Consider the following 19046-nt stretch of genomic DNA (forward strand, 5'->3'; position numbering starts at 1 on the left):
AGACGCATTGCTTATATTGCACTAACGTGATGGTGGTCAGAGACACATTGCTTATATTACACTGACGTGATGGTGGTCAAAGACACATTGCTTATATTGCACTAACGTGATGGTGGTCAGAGACACATTGCTTATATTACACTACCGTGATGGTGGTCAAAGACACATTGCTTATATTACACTAACGTGATGGTGGTCAAAGACACATCGCTTATATTACACTGACGTGATGATGTTCAAAGACAAATTGCTTATATTACACTAACGTGATGGTGGTCAAAGACGCATTGCTTATAATACACTAACGTGATGGTGGTCAAAAACACATTGCTTATATTACACTGACGTGATGGTGGTCAAACACACGTTGCTCATATTACACTGACGTGATGTTGTTCAAAGACACATTGCTTATATTACACTAACGTGATAGTGGTCAGAGACACATTGCTTATATTACACTAACGTGATGGTGGTCAGAGACACATTGCTTATATTACACTAACGTGATGGTGGTCAAAGACACATTGCTTATATTGCACTAACGTGATGGTGGTCAGAGACACATCGCTTATATTACACTGACGTGATGGTGGTCAGAGACACATTGCTTATATTATACTACCGTGATGGTTGTCAAAGACACATTGCTTATATTACACTAACGTGATGGTGGTCAAAGACACATCGCTTATATTACACTGACGAGATGGTGGTCAAAGACAAATTGCTTATATAACACTAGCGTGATGGTGGTCAAAGACGCATTGCTTATATTACACTAACGTGATGGTGGTCAAAGACGCATTGCTTATATTACACTAACGTGATGGTGGTCAAAGACGCATTGCTTATATTACACTAACGTGATGTTGGTCAGAGACACATTGCTTATATTACACTAACGTGATGCTGGTCAAAGACGCATTGCTTATATTACACTAACGTGATGTTGGTCAGAGACACATTGCTTATATTACACTAACGTGATGCTGGTCAAAAACGCATTGTTTATATTACACTAACATGATGTTGGTCAGAGACGCATTGCTTATATTACACTAACGTGATGCTGGTCAAAGACGCATTGCTTATATTACACTAACGTGATGTTGGTCAGAGACGCATTGCTTATATTACACTAACGTGATGCTGGTCAAAGACGCATTGCTTATATTACACTAACGTGATGTTGGTCGGAGACGCATTGCTTATATTACACTAACGTGATGGTGGTCAAAGACGCATTGCTTATATTACACTTAAGTGATGTTGGTCAGAGACACATTGCTTATATTACACTAACGTGATGCTGGTCAAAGACGCATTGCTTATATTACACTAACATGATGTTGGTCAGAGACGCATTGCTTATATTACACTAACGTGATGGTGGTCAAAGACAAATTGCTTATATTACACTAACGTGATGGTTGTCAAAAACACATTGCTTATATTACACTGACGTGATGGTGGTCAGAGACACATTGCTTATATTACACTAACGTGATGGTGGTCAAAAAAACATTGCTTATATTACACTAACGTGATGGTGGTCAAAGACACATTGCTTATATTGCACTAACGTGAAGGTGGTCAGAGACACATTGCTTATATTACACTGACGAGATGGTGGTCAAAGACACATTGCTTATATTACACTAACGTGATGGTGGTCAAAGACGCATTGCTTATAATACACTAACGTGATGGTTGTCAAAAACACATTGCTTATATTACACTGACGTGATGGTGGTCAAACACGCATTGCTTATATTACACGAACGTGATGGTGGTCAGAGACACATTGCTTATATTACACTAACGTGATGGTGGTCAAAAAAACATTGCTTATATTACACTAACGTGATGGTGGTCAAAGACACATTGCTTATATTGCACTAACGTGAAGGTGGTCAGAGACACATTGCTTATATTACACTGACGAGATGGTGGTCAAAGACACATTGCTTATATTACACTGACGTGATGGTGGTTAAAGACGCATTGCTTATAATACACTAACGTGATGGTGGTCATAAACACATTGCTTATATTACACTGACGTGATGGTGGTCAAACACGCATTGCTCATATTACACTGACGTGATGGTTTTCAAAGACACATTGCTTATATTACATTAACGTGATGGTGGTCAGAGACACATTGCTTACACTAACGTGATGCTGGTCAAAGACGCATTGCTTATATTACACTAACGTGATGCTGGTCAAAGACGCATTGCTTATATTACACTAACGTGATGTTGGTCAGAGACACATTGCTTATATTACACTAACGTGATGCTGGTCAAAGACGCATTGCTTATATTACACTAACGTGATGTTGGTCAGAGACACATTGCTTATATTACACTAACGTGATGGTGGTCAGAGACACATTGCTTATATTACACTAACGTGATGGTGGTCAGAGACACATTGCTTATATTACACTAACGTGATGTTGGTCGGAGACGCATTGCTTATATTACACTAACGTGATGGTGGTCAAAGACGCATTGCTTATATTACACTTAAGTGATGTTGGTCAGAGACACATTGCTTATATTACACTAACGTGATGCTGGTCAAAGACGCATTGCTTATATTACACTAACATGATGTTGGTCAGAGACGCATTGCTTATATTACACTAACGTGATGGTGGTCAAAGACAAATTGCTTATATTACACTAACGTGATGGTTGTCAAAAACACATTGCTTATATTACACTGACGTGATGGTGGTCAGAGACACATTGCTTATATTACACTAACGTGATGGTGGTCAAAAAAACATTGCTTATATTACACTAACGTGATGGTGGTCAAAGACACATTGCTTATATTGCACTAACGTGAAGGTGGTCAGAGACACATTGCTTATATTACACTGACGAGATGGTGGTCAAAGACACATTGCTTATATTACACTAACGTGATGGTGGTCAAAGACGCATTGCTTATAATACACTAACGTGATGGTTGTCAAAAACACATTGCTTATATTACACTGACGTGATGGTGGTCAAACACGCATTGCTTATATTACACGAACGTGATGGTGGTCAGAGACACATTGCTTATATTACACTAACGTGATGGTGGTCAAAAAAACATTGCTTATATTACACTAACGTGATGGTGGTCAAAGACACATTGCTTATATTGCACTAACGTGAAGGTGGTCAGAGACACATTGCTTATATTACACTGACGAGATGGTGGTCAAAGACACATTGCTTATATTACACTGACGTGATGGTGGTTAAAGACGCATTGCTTATAATACACTAACGTGATGGTGGTCATAAACACATTGCTTATATTACACTGACGTGATGGTGGTCAAACACGCATTGCTCATATTACACTGACGTGATGGTTTTCAAAGACACATTGCTTATATTACATTAACGTGATGGTGGTCAGAGACACATTGCTTACACTAACGTGATGCTGGTCAAAGACGCATTGCTTATATTACACTAACGTGATGGTGGTCAAAAAAACATTGCTTATATTACACTAACGTGATGGTGGTCAAAGACACATTGCTTATATTGCACTAACGTGAAGGTGGTCAGAGACACATTGCTTATATTACACTGACGAGATGGTGGTCAAAGACACATTGCTTATATTACACTGACGTGATGGTGGTTAAAGACGCATTGCTTATAATACACTAACGTGATGGTGGTCATAAACACATTGCTTATATTACACTGACGTGATGGTGGTCAAACACGCATTGCTCATATTACACTGACGTGATGGTTTTCAAAGACACATTGCTTATATTACATTAACGTGATGGTGGTCAGAGACACATTGCTTACACTAACGTGATGCTGGTCAAAGACGCATTGCTTATATTACACTAACGTGATGCTGGTCAAAGACGCATTGCTTATATTACACTAACGTGATGTTGGTCAGAGACACATTGCTTATATTACACTAACGTGATGCTGGTCAAAGACGCATTGCTTATATTACACTAACGTGATGTTGGTCAGAGACACATTGCTTATATTACACAGAAGCAGCCAACGAACGATTTTACAAATTTCCATTCAAATTATTAGGAAAAGCCCATGTAGTTGTTCCTATCGATTTTAAATGTCATTCACGAAAATTAGGGTACCCCAAAGCTGTTCGGGTTGTGCCCTCCCTCTACTCCTTTCAGAAAGTGCCCTCCCATTGTGGAATTGAAACTCTGCCCGCCCTTTTCATTTTCTGCCTCCCCTTTCCCCACTGCATAAAATTATGTGTTCCCCTCCCACTAACGAACATTTTTGGTCGAACAGCTTCTGTAATTAAAATGTATCCAAAGTAGTATCACCATACACATTACACATCAAAAATCAAACAATTTCATGAACACTATTTTTCTTCAAAAAATAACGCCCTCTAGTGGTAATTATGAAACAAGACTTATGGGCTCATACCACTAATTGAATTTCCATAGACGACAATGTTAACATATGACGAGATTGCTATATGAAAATGATGAAGAAAGTTGAAAACATGGCTCAAAAATGGGAAATCAACATGCCAGTAATCAACCATATGAAAAAAAACTAACATGTTGGCATAAACTCTTGCAAATCTCAGGTAAACAAGACAAATCTACTGTACATTTTGTATTTGGATTGCACCAAGAGAAATCACTGGAAAAACACAAAGATCAGAACATCCAAATACACACAGAATATACCAACAGGTACACAGCCGCTAAGTAGTAAACAAAAGACCACATGTTGGTCTCACCCTTGACCCAGGTGATTACGCCCTGAAACAGGGAGCACCTAAGAAAAACAAATATTTAAAAAAATTCATTGGTTCTTGCAAGACATTTAAATTGGGCTACGAGCAGCCATTGGTTGATTAGTGGCATGAGACCTTAAGGGACACTGGATGGAAGTTGGATGGCGAAGCAAGCTGAATAGCAATATCCAACATTACAATACCATTAACAAACAAACAAGTCATTCACTACTGAACTATTGAATAGTGCACAAACCCCAAAATGCTCAACTGATTCGTCCAAACTGTAACACCATTTTATAGCTGCAGAAACCTAAAATACACCCGATCTATAACACATTGCATTGAAGTACTTAATCACAATCATGAATGAAATTATGTACTTTGCCATTATGTGTGTTATAAATTGTAGAAGTTTATGAAGGTGGATGAAAGGTGATTTTAAGATGGCTAAGCCACTCTTATTTACCATGCTGGACATTGGCTTTAATTGTAGAGAGAATTTTATATGTGAAAACAAAAATATATATATATAGATATTAGGGGAACTCATTTCCACAGAAATTGATTTTACTATTTTTTTTCTCATAGAATCATGCCTGATAAATTTTGCACAAAACTGGGTACAATTTGGCAGAACTAGTGAATCCAATACAGATATGTTAAGAAATATGCCAAACAAAAAAATCATTTTATCTCAGTACCATGAAGTGATAGCAACGGAAAATTGCCCCATTGTTCAAGATGTGAAAAAAAAATTGGGAGTGGCAATACTTAATTCCACGGTGATGAGAATTTGTACAAAATTTGAGCTCCATTTTGGAATCAAGAGATGGTGACCATTTTTTTCTCTCCCTCCCATCCTTCTGTTAAGACATAGACATTTAAGTTGTCTGGAAGGATTGGGCTGAAAATAGCTTTTAATGATTCACAACAAAATGTCACTTCCCATTTTCACAAAGTTATCTTTTAAAAGAGTAGATCAGTATTTACTGCATTTTTATTTCAATATCCTAGAGGCATAGAAATACCATAATTAATACTATCTGCAATACTGCACAATCAACCAGACACAGATATATGCATAGACTCAGTAGGTAAACAAGTGTAAATAAAAATTTAATTTCTATATTTACACAAAAATTGTCATACATAAACATTACTATTAATTATATTATACCAGTGTATCACTGCCATCAATGTGATTGGTTGGGAGACTGTTTTAATTTATGCAAGCCATGGTTAAATAGAACATAATGCACAGTTATGGTGTTCCAAATAAGGCCCCAGAATATGAATACAAGTTCAATTCGTAAACAAATAAAGGGAAAGGCATTTAAATTTTAGGGAAATTTGGGGTAATATTGATAGCATGATTTGAAGATATTATATACATATTTCATTTTGGCAGTGGTTAAATAAAATAAAAATTGTACAACCTACAATTTTTGCAGGCTATTCTTTGCGACATGTTTTCGTTGTCTGCAACATAGACATGGCAGAGTATCATGTTCGGGAGCTGGAAACGCAGGCTAAAATGTATGCTACCGGCGGCGAAAATTGTCCCGTTGAAGTATTTCAAAATGTATTTGTCCAAATTGCAAAATGTGTTGTTTCAGGGACCCCATGTAAATGTAACACACACTGACATAGTCTGGTATTCATGAAAATAAATTGGAATCTATGATGAAAGAGATTTTGATAGCAGCAAATTTGTTGACAATTCATACACATCCACTGAGCGCACTGTGTTCGGCAGGAGTTGAAACCAGACACAATTATGTATTTCAGTGTTCGGTCCTACACTAACAAAGTCACCAATAATCAGAGTCAAGGGACATCCAGTATCCTGTCTCGCAGTTTTTGGTATAAAAACAAATCCTCTGATAGAGAAGTGACCATAGCGATCAAAGCTGGTTTTCCCGACAACGTCATCCGTACCCCAGAAAACACCGGCATAGTAGTGTCTGGACCAACTCCCGCAGAATCTGGCACCGCTTCTATTTCTAATACCCACAATCAAAGTATACATGCAGCATCTGCTTTGTTCCATAACTGCACCTTTAGTGGACCGATTAATGTCAGCATAACAAACACAAAATAGAAAATTCAACAACGATATTAAGTCCACAGCACGTTTTCAAAAATGGAGCGCAGTGCACGCTGCCGGTAATTTCTGCTGATGATACTTTATTCACAGCTATTCATATGTAAATTTAGCTTTCAGCTTGTTCAGTTTATTCAATTTCTAATTATTTGCTAGTTTCTTGCGTTGTAGAAATAAACTCCCTTTGATTGTGATGATATCTAAACTTGCTCTTCTGTGCGTTTGTGTACTGAGCGCGAGTGTGTGATAAGAGATTACATACTGGTTCCAGGGCCCATTTCATCTAATCACCGTGTCGATCAGCTGATGCTCATTACACGTCGTTCGAAAACGACTTTCTTATTTTGTAAAAAGGCCGAGAGTGTCGAAAATGCTACAGAAATGAAGTTGGTATAATATAATAGCAATAAACCACCGCTGGAGTCAGATATACCACTCGATATTACACAATTCACTCCATATATGGAGTGAATTGTGCAATATCTCATGGTATACCCACCTCCGGCGGTGGTTTATTACTTAATTATGATTCTATTAGGCACACAGTAAATGGCTGCTGAATATACATTTTCATAAAATATGACATGTGATATGTATGTAGTCGCAAGAATTGGCAATCGCATTTGTTGAAAATCACTGGAAAATGTTTAATTACATAAAACAGGCTTCAAAAACACATCATATATTGTGGCTGTCTTAATGTGAACCCCTTAACCAGAAAAGCTAAAACACCAAAACAATTACAATACTATTAGGGTACTAGCATTCATTCTAAATAAAGCACATCTGGCAACATTCTAAAAAACATGTTTTTATACAAGTAACTTTTTGACAGAATCACTTCAGCTATATACTAGTAATCATAAAACAATGTACTTGTTGCTCTGAAATTCAATATATCTTGTCTACAATCCTCAGGAAAGCAGCAAATAAACAAACTACCTCATGGTATAAATAGCTCCTCTGTATTTGTACAGAAAAAAGTAAAAAGTGATACTAATTATAGAAAATTAATTTTATTCAAGCTTCAGTCAAAATTGTTGACTGATATACAGGGATCAAGTAGAAGCTAAATTATTAGTATTAATGCTTGTAAATCTTCGAGATGCATTTTTGTAAACAGTCCTTGCAACTCCTGTGAACAGTACCTATGCACCTATTGTGATACCACTGTAAACATTGACAATGTATCATACCATCATTGTATGGTCAACGACAGGAACAGTAGAGCTTTATTATAAAGACTTTACCTTTTTGCTGGAGCATGTTACATTTTGAAGCTTTGGAAATGCTTGGAATTGTTTGGCCTCAAGGCATGAGACAACATGCTGTCGCATTTTATTTTGATCAAAATTCATATATGGCAATTTTGTTTTGTTTTCAAGACATAACTCTAATGAATTGGCAACGACAAAAATACCAAAGTTGTTAGAACCTCTTAACTGTCGTTGGGTTTGTGGCATGCATACCTTAATGTAATTTTCAGTTTCAAAGAAGCGATATATACAAGAAATTTGGTTCTGTACTTCTACTGCTGGAGCACTAGATGGTATGCTGTCATAGTATGAGATTTCATTCCCTACACTAGACACAACAACCCAATGTGCTGAACAAGTGAATAGTATTTGGACAGACTCTGAGGTAATAGGAAAGAATTGATTGTTCTGAGAAAGTAAAGTATCTTGAAATCCACTAATAGAAGGAAACTGCTGCTGTAATAGCTTCTGAGCAGCATTTACATGAAGATCAGATAACAGTCCCAGGAGTCAGTAATTCAGTTCTATCAGATTCATGAAGATGGTAGTCATCTATCCATACTGGATTGTGTAATATTTCATTTAATGGCAGATCCTGTCAAAAAAAAGATCAATAATTAAAGTCATATTTTGTACATGACATAAGCTATGATCATCTATGAGATCAACATATTAAGAGACGACATTTCAAAACAATGACAGCAGTTATATTTTAGACAATTTGGTGGACTGCCATATTCAGAGAAGTAGCAATTTTATAGGTGTATGCATCAGGGTTTGGTGCGTCAGTATTCTCACCTAGATTGGGTTTACGAGTGGAGCAGCACCTAAGAAACTGTTACACTCATGGTATTTTCATGGCATACTTTAATTTTAGTATTCTTGCAATAACCTAGTTTCCTGTGAATGAGTTTTTAATCTTTACGAAAGTATTTATGACATTCGATTCACCATAAATATAAATTTGTATGACAATTAGTAATTTATTGCAACTAAACTTATAAATAGTCGGCATGAATTCAAACTTTCAATCTGGTTAGGTGGTAAAATATAACAAAATATCGGGCCACTGTTGCCAAAGCAACAACCAAAAAACTATTTTTTGAATAGCTTCGCACCTAATGTATCTCCTCTTACAATTCCAGGATTGAAAAGCTCGGACATTCAGCTTGAGTGTGGGCACAAAATTACTGTTTTTTTAACGCCTTTTATCATTACTGAGAGATTTGCCCATAGACCAGTGTTGAGTTATCTACAGAAATAACAAGACAGATCTAACATAAGAATAAATAGTACATTATAAGTGCAACACATTTTTAACTTGCACATTCTAAGGGTCGTTTCATTTCAATAAAATAAAGGTGAAACTAACTGTGAAACTTTAAGTAATGATAGCTATCAACATACAGTGTAAAAGTGACACGGTTATCAGCCACTAAGTGTAGAGACATACTTTTTAGTATTTAGGGTAATTTCCACATACAACAAATATATACTTTATATATATTTTATTACCTCAACTTAAGATGAACTGTCATTATTTATTAAGGTATAATAAAGTGTATTATTATTATTATTATTATTATTATTATTATTATTATTATTATTATTATTATATACAATGTACAGATGACAGAGCTATCTGATACAAAGTGTAGATGCCTTATTTTGAAATAGACTTTTTGAGTATTTGGATGCTGCCATCTACATACAATGTACAGATGACATAGCTCTGATACAATGTGTAGATGCCTTATTTTGAAATAGACCTTTTGAGTACTTGGATGCTGCTATCTACATACAATGTACAGATGACAGAGCTATCTGATACAAAGTGTAGATGCCTTATTTTGAAATAGACTTTTTGAGTACTTGGATGCTGCTATCTACATACAATGTACAGATGACAGAGCTATCTGATACAAAGTGTAGATGCCTTATTTTGAAATAGACTTTTTGAGTACTTGGATGCTGCTATCTACATACAATGTACAGATGACAGAGCTATCTGATACAAAGTGTAGATGCCTTATTTTGAAATAGACTTTTTGAGTACTTGGATGCTGCTATCTACATACAATGTACAGATGACAGAGCTATCTGATACAAAGTGTAGATGCCTTATTTTGAAATAGACTTTTTGAGTACTTGGATGCTGCTATCTACATACAATGTACAGATGACAGAGCTATCTGATACAAAGTGTAGATGCCTTATTTTGAAATAGACTTTTTGAGTACTTGGATGCTGCTCTCTACATACAATGTACAGATGACATAGCTATCTGATACAAAGTGTAGATGCCTTATTTTGAAATAGACTTTTTGAGTACCTGGATGCTGCTATCTACATACAATGTACAGATGACATAGCTATGTGATACAAAGTGTAGATGCCTTATTTTGAAATAGACTTTTTGAGTACTTGGATGCTGCTATCTACATACAATGTACAGATGACATAGCTATGTGATACAAAGTGTAGATGCCTTATTTTGAAATAGACTTTTTGAGTACTTGGATGCTGCTCTCTACATACAATGTACAGATGACATAGCTATCTGATACAAAGTGTAGATGCCTTATTTTGAAATAGACTTTTTGAGTACTTGGATGCTGTTATCTACATACAATGTACAGATGACATAGCTATGTGATACAAAGTGTAGATGCCTTATTTTGAAATAGACTTTTTGAGTATTTGGATGCTGCTATCTACATACAATGTACAGATGACATAGCTATCTGATACAAAGTGTAGATGCCTTATTTTGAAATAGACTTTGAGTACTTGGATGCTGCTATCTACATACAATGTACAGATGACATAGCTATCTGATACAAAGTGTAGATGCCTTATTTTGAAATAGACTTTTTGAGTATTTGGATGCTGCCATCTACATACAATGTACAGATGACAGAGCTATCTGATACAAAGTGTAGATGCCTTATTTTGAAATAGACTTTTTGAGTACTTGGATGCTGCTCTCTACATACAATGTACAGATGACAGAGCTATCTGATACAAAGTGTAGATACCTTATTTTGAAATAGACTTTTTGAGTATTTGGATGCTGCTATCTACATACAATGTACAGATGACATAGCTATCTGATACAAAGTGTAGATACCTTATTTTGAAATAGACTTTTTGAGTATTTGGATGCTGCTATCTACATACAATGTACAGATGACAGAGCTATCTGATACAAAGTGTAGATGCCTTATTTTGAAATAGACTTTTTGAGTACTTGGATGCTGCTATCTACATACAATGTACAGATGACAGAGCTATCTGATACAAAGTGTAGATGCCTTATTTTGAAATAGACTTTTTGAGTACTTGGATGCTGCTATCTACATACAATGTACAGATGACAGAGCTATCTGATACAAAGTGTAGATGCCTTATTTTGAAATAGACTTTTTGAGTACTTGGATGCTGCTCTCTACATACAATGTACAGATGACAGAGCTATCTGATACAAAGTGTAGATACCTTATTTTGAAATAGACTTTTTGAGTATTTGGATGCTGCTATCTACATACAATGTACAGATGACAGAGCTATCTGATACAAAGTGTAGATGCCTTATTTTGAAATAGACTTTTTGAGTACTTGGATGCTGCTATCTACATACAATGTACAGATGACAGAGCTATCTGATACAAAGTGTAGATGCCTTATTTTGAAATAGACTTTTTGAGTACTTGGATGCTGTTATCTACATACAATGTACAGATGACAGAGCTATCTGATACAAAGTGTAGATGCCTTATTTTGAAATAGACTTTTTGAGTACTTGGATGCTGCTCTCTACATACAATGTACAGATGACAGAGCTATCTGATACAAAGTGTAGATGCCTTATTTTGAAATAGACTTTTTGAGTATTTGGATGCTGCTATCTACATACAATGTACAGATGACAGAGCTGTCTGATACAAAGTGTAGATGCCTCGCTTTGAGATAGACTTTTTGAGTATTTGCTTGGATTCTGTAAAGTGTATTTCAAAACAATCCTTCAAGTTATACCAGGGCACTGGAAACTCTTGTGACTAGATTGAAACAGATTGCCCTGATAGAGTTTCACTCATTACAGTGCATGGGAACAACATCTGCTGCTAATGTCAACATCAATGAAATAGGTTTTGAACATGATAGATGGAAATTCTAAACTGCAAAGGACATCTTGATGATTCACTGGAATCTTAACTGCTTGTATCCCAAAACCTTAGTCTGTAATCAGATAGCTTGACAACCTTCCCTTCTTTAGTGGAATCTAAAGCTGTTGCATCTCTGGCTCATCCATCATTATTGAATGAATGAAGTGTAATGGAATTTATTCAGTGGAATGAGAGTATAGTGAAGACATATTCTTTCCCAGATAGAGAATAGTGGTAGTCAGTCTAGTCAGCAACTGACAGACGTTCAAGTTCAGTTACCTCAAATATTTAAAAGTTCACTTAATTTCACCTTTATGCAGTCCAACACTTTCCCTCTACTATGTACTGCATTGCATTCGGACACAGGTTTCCAGAGGGTTTTCACTTCTGGTTTTTCCTGGGTGGCGGACATGGACAGGGATATCATAACTAGTGACAGTCCACCACATCCACGCATGTAAATAAAGCAACTCTGGCTCATCCAGAGCATTCAATCAGAATTTAACACTTTTTATGGTGATAACAGCTTATTGTCAAAACAAAGTTAACTAACTTACTAAATTAGAAATGCATGAATGAAGTGATCGTATGGTAAAAATAACCATACAGTATACAATATTTTTTTTTCTAGAAAAAAAAATGAAAGAGGGAGCACTGCAATTCAGCGCGCTACCAAGTGTGAGAGATAGGGTTCTCTCTACCAGGGTGTGTAGTTTTTGATAATTCTACAGTGTTCTCCCCAGGCCTCTGAAGCGACACGGTACCGTGACGCTTGGACACTCGGCCGTGATGCTTGCCCTTTGTCCATGACGCTTGGTCACTCGCCCGTGATGCTTATGTTTTTGTTTACAAGTGTCAGTCTCGTCTTGCACGTATTTAAAACAATAACATTTATTAATTTAGGTAATCCCGCTTTTGTTAGCCATACAAAGACAGTGATAAAAACGGAAGTCTGCAATATGTTGCGAAGTCTTTCAAAGGTGCAGAGCCTCCAAATCAAACAAAAAATTAACTAGAGTAGCAATAATTTGCGGCTATTGCCCATTACACGCAACGGCAACAATGTGACAAAACAACTCACGGCGTACGTCTCGAAGATCAACCCCGATTTGCTGCACTCTGATTTGCTATCACTCAATCGCCGGTGACATTATTTACCCCAAAATAAAAAAAATAAAAACAAGTGAAATTAAGTCGCATTGGAAAGAAAAGTATGAATAATTCAACAGCAGACGAAACGGGTTGAGAAAAAACTCTGACCTCTGGAAATACCCCATTCATAGGGTGCCTTAGTACAGAAGAACGCCGCCCTAAAGCGACATAATGCACGTTGCAACATTATGACCAATGCATGCTGGGTTACTGGGGGTTCTGATCGAGGTAACAAAGATGGCGGCGCAGAATGCATGATTTTCCGCGATGTTTAAAAACAACATCTCGTTGGCGATTTTGATGTAATGCCTATGATAATCGTCAATGAATCGTTTTAAAAAAAATTTGTGTATTTCACACCAAAAAGTCAGATACAGATGATCGCAATAGCAGCGGTGAATACACGTCCAACGCAATGCCATCAGCTGACAATGTTACGGTGATCGTAGTGTTATACTCACAAGGTATATTGCAAGAAGAAAAAAAATACATGCATTATTACAAAACTCGCCACTGTCATGTTTATTATAAGACTGCACTCTCTCAATTAGAAGAACATTAGGTAGAAGATAAGTGTTTTGAAATTGTATTTAACTATATTGTAATATGGCAGTGAGCTTGTGGAATAAAATGTCATTTTCAGGAATTTATAATTCATAAAAATTCATAATTTTTTTTTTGTTTCACAGAGTTTTTCTGATTAAACTTTTTTTTACAATTTAGTTGGGCTTTTATTTTAAAAATACCTGGTACTGATCACACCATAATTGAACTGCTAGAGATAATGTGTTTGTTTAACAATAGACAAAAATCAAAGCAAAAAAAAAAGTATATTTTGAAGTAATTGACATTTTCTGAGTTCCCTCAAACAATTTATTCTGCCATGCGAGAATGCTGCAAATACATCATTTGTGCGATACCAACTGTTCAGAGTTCACATATAATTAACTGAATTGCAGTGTTATGGCATAAAAGCTGATTCATTTGACACTTTTTGCACAAAATATGGAGAAAATATGTTGCAAAATATGACACAAATATGACATGGTTTCACATATACGGAAAAAGTAATGTTATAAGGCATTATGACAGCACATCGTTGACTTTCAATAGCTTTTTTAACAAAATGAAATGTCTGATTGAAATGAAATTTTGACCACATATATATGATCCACAGCAAAATCGAAGTATGGAAATAATATTCCCATCGCGAATGATTTGTAAAATATTATATTTTGTTGAAAATTAGATGAAAAATGGGTAAAAAAACTTTCACGATTTTTTCACGCCACATATTTCCATATATTGGCCGAACCCAGGCACATACAAACACATTAGAACATTGTCTATCCATGTTTGGAAGTGAGCAAAATTATCTCTTAAATGACTCAAAAAATGGTCAAAATTTGGGCAAAAAATAGTCATTTCGGGGCTCGAAATTAACTTTTTTCCCTATTGTCCATTGAGGTGTTCTAAAAAATAAATTTCAATGGTCTCAATGTGAGGATGGAAGGTCCCAACCAGGTTATAGGAAGTATGTATTACAACAACAATAAAGTTGAGTCAGAGTACAGTATTTCTGTATAAACTAATCGTCAGTTACAATAAACTCAAAATCAACAGATTCAAATGTGACTTTATTATTTTACATAACAAAATGACAGATTGTGAGGATATGACAAAATATGCACATTATGTCATAACAGGGCTGAAGCTGTAATCAACTGATGCGAATGTTGATGCAGCTGCGGTCCTGTTTTCCGCATTCTTGTGATAACTTTATTACAATTATACATCTTCAAACTAATTTTGGCAAATTTTGGATGACTGAATGAGACTTTTTCATACACTTCTATAAACACAGTGACGGAAATGTTGCAGCATTAGCATTGACATTATGTACAGTTTTTTAGAGTAACCGAGTTTCTATTGTATTCAGTTCCAGATGTATAATGTGTTATCTTTTGTTTATTTTATTTATAATTTTTTTTTAGCCAGAAGGCACAGCTCAGCACAAAATGCGAGTCAACAGGTCTAGAGAAATATTTTCACAACTCATTTGCCCTAATGAGGTAGATTTTGAAATTTCTCTGTGCTTTATGGCAGTGTACTTTTATTTGTATTTGACCTGATTGAAAATATAGTTGGGACTCACAGAGAAGTGGATTTTTTTCAGCCTCACCAGGTTCTTTTAAATTAGTGGGACCTCACCCTTTATCATGATTAGAATCTTGATAGAAGTGACTGGTGATGACAGATAAGAACCATAAAACGGTGGGCAAAGGAATGCTTATATTATCAATGTTTTAAGTAGCTCTTTATAAGATTTATGGTACTAAGCAGGATATTCCTGTAACTCTAGTGGAGTTGTGAAAGTTGAAAAAAAAACAGTACACTTTAAAAAAGGATCAGTTAAATTGTTGATTGTAATCTTGCCATTTTTGTGCTTTCAAAGAAATTTAAACATCGCTGTTTTATGTATGAATAACTTCATAATGGGTGGCTCAGTTGATGTTCTGAGGGGCACAGCAAAGTTGTTGGGAAAACCCCCTCGTCTGCACGTTGTTTGTTCAAACTTTTTTTCTGTTCATAATTGCTCTTACAGCAAACAAAATTTCCTTCAAAGTTCGCATACAAATTACAATTTGTATCTCCTCTAGGATAAATGTATATAATTATAGTTTCTTTAAAATCTAATGTTGTATACCAAATCCATAAAAAAATGATCAAGCGAAACCATTTGACCATCATATATTTTAACCGCCAACAATTCAGTGTACACATTTCACAAATTTTGAATCTAACGTCAAATTATATGAATCAATTAGATGCTGTCTATGATTGTAAAATCTAAAAATCTACGAATAATTCAGGAATTTCTGGATTCCAGGCTTAGTGGCCTACTGGAGATGAGCAGATTTATGACAATATTTTGAGGATGGCGCCAAAAGTTGATTTCGATCAATTATTTAAACGTGTAAGAATATGTCAGATTAAATCTCAGATTGGATAATTTGTGCATAAGTATGATTTAATTTGCAAGAAAAGGAATGATAACAAGGCTGATGGTCAAGATGAGAAATTATACAACAGGATGTTAGTAAAACTCTGTGATTCTAAGTTTACCGTCAGTTTGACAAGGCGGACGCCGGAGATCTGTCAGTAATTTAGCGACACGGGATATAAGAATTTCCACCTCGGGATCAGAGTATAGGTTTTATACCAAAGAGCGTCTGAACAACGATAAAAAACTACAATTGGTGGAATGCAGAAAATTGTGCGTTTTTGGCGGTAGTTGTTTGGTCGTGCAGTTCACAATAGTAGTAAGATCACAGACACTCGAGAAACGAAAACACTCACACCCATCTATGAAAACACAAAAATGAACTTACCTTCAACAAAATTAACCATGGTAAAGAAAAACCGGAAAACTAGTGACAATATAGAGCCGATTTGATCACTCCTTGACTGCAGGTCTACGTCAGCTGATATTGCGCGCCACTCTTCTTCACAGTCCCAGAGTTCTTTGCGTTTGTCCAGCGCGTGCTATCGATCAATGACAAATTTGCATATTCATTAGGACAGCCTTGAGTTCCAGAGACAGTTTTTTATTCAGCGCTCGTCGTTGGTCTGAAATACCGCGCTGTGATCAACATCGCATGCGTCGTATCTTTACGTACATGTTGTTTGCCACCATATTTATCACGGGCAATATTATTTTGTTCATATTTATTTGAATTCCCTGAAGGGGTTTGTTTAGGTTACTTTATTTTTTCCCAATTCTTAAATAAAAAAATATATGTCGTGTTGCCAGGGCGATGTGAATCATTGTACAACAACTGTTGAAAGATTTATAGTAATGCGTTATTACCAAACGCTTCAGCGTGGTATTAAGATTTTGTTTTCAGGCTTGGGTGGTACCAAGGTGGAAAATGGTTGCACATATGGGGGGTAATTCCTGGAATTGCAATAGAGAGGGTTCAGGCCGAAATACATATATATAGTGTTTCCATGTTTCGTCTGATATTTCTGTGGTATTCTGCTGCTGTAAATAATGCAAGATTTGTTCCGAAATTCAGTGTGTTGTGTGCACTCCAGGGTTATTCGTTTTTTGCTCAAAACACCCCTATTTTTTAATGGCAGAGTCGAATAGTTTCACTCCCACTGGGAAATCTGCATTGTTACTTGAATGAGAGCTAACTAAACACATTTTCCAGACCGGCGAAAGTGTATGCAACAGCCAACTTTAACAGCCTGTCACGTGATTTTAGTCTGAATGTCAACATCAAAAGAGGCTAATCCATTTACGCAGGTATAACTGGGAATAGAATATGTGAGGGATTATATCAACAGAGATGTGTATAATGAAAAGTAACATCTATCCTTCTTTTGCATCGCTGAGCATTTCTGTTTTAGTTTACTGGTTTGAAAATGTTGAATTTGCATGATTTGCAATGTGTTTTTTTACTGAAACTCCCCTATTGATCGAAACCTGTGTTTGAAAGAGAACGGCACACCACGTGATTCGTTTGAATACAATGGTGAAGGCACGCAAGCATGACTTACGTTGTCAGCAGTAGTCGCTGAGCTTCACGCTACAACTTCACTTGTGATGTTGCTTGTTAGCCGTGGATTGAATTAATCTTGATTACCGGTTAAAATGTTGCTTATTTGGCGTTGGTGATCTTTATTTGAAACTGGGTTACGTCGCCAGCAGAAACCTCCTGGGATTTTGATGTTGATGGTTGCGCCTCCATGGCAATCGCTAATTTTACTGCGGGTGGATCTTCCAAGAGCCCTTCGGGGTTTATAAAACTCATTCAACATACATAAAGTTCTCTCAATCGTAGTAGTCCATGTGATGTACACCTAATATGCCAAACATGTTGCTGAACGATTTTGCCAATGAAAACAAGCCGGTTGGCGATCCACTCCACTAAAACAAAACTAGCAATATGTTTTCGGCTGTTGCCATGGTAGGACATGAACGTGAAGCTAACGTCGGTTTATAACTAAAACCGGGCACCGTATACAAAGTTCGCAAAAAAACATTCAGTCCTTAGAAGTCATTTTATTTTATTGCTAGGACGTATGCTGTTGTTAGGGATTGGTCAGTTACTTCGGCCTGGGGGTGGATCAGTAGGGGGGTTACCCTGTTTTTGATTTTGCGAATGGGGGGGTCACCCTGTTTTCCACAATTCACACACGCGCTTATGCATATATTTTTTTTAATTTTATTTCAGAACAATAGATTAAAAAGTTAATCGTACAAATGTGTTCTTAATAATAACTATTACCCATATTGCCTATAAATTTGTTGATGCAAAAAATGTTATAGGCTAAATATTTTGGGGTTGAAGTTGACAAATAACTAACAGATTATGCAATGCGGCAGAGCCCCATGCAATTATACAGTTAAATTTTGAACACATCCCAAGTCCATGTGATATCAGATTATTTTATTTAAAGTCTGAAGTCACCATTGTATAAGATATTTACTGGATTTATCCAATTGTTGCTGGAGACGGAAAAACACAGCAATTAGTACAAAGAGCAGTGACAGTTTTTGTTCAGCAAATCAAAAAAGTT

The sequence above is a fragment of the Saccoglossus kowalevskii genome, chromosome 21, assembly GCF_978046115.1.
Source record: "Saccoglossus kowalevskii chromosome 21, keSacKowa6.1, whole genome shotgun sequence".
NCBI classification, from domain to species: Eukaryota; Metazoa; Hemichordata; class Enteropneusta; family Harrimaniidae; genus Saccoglossus; species Saccoglossus kowalevskii.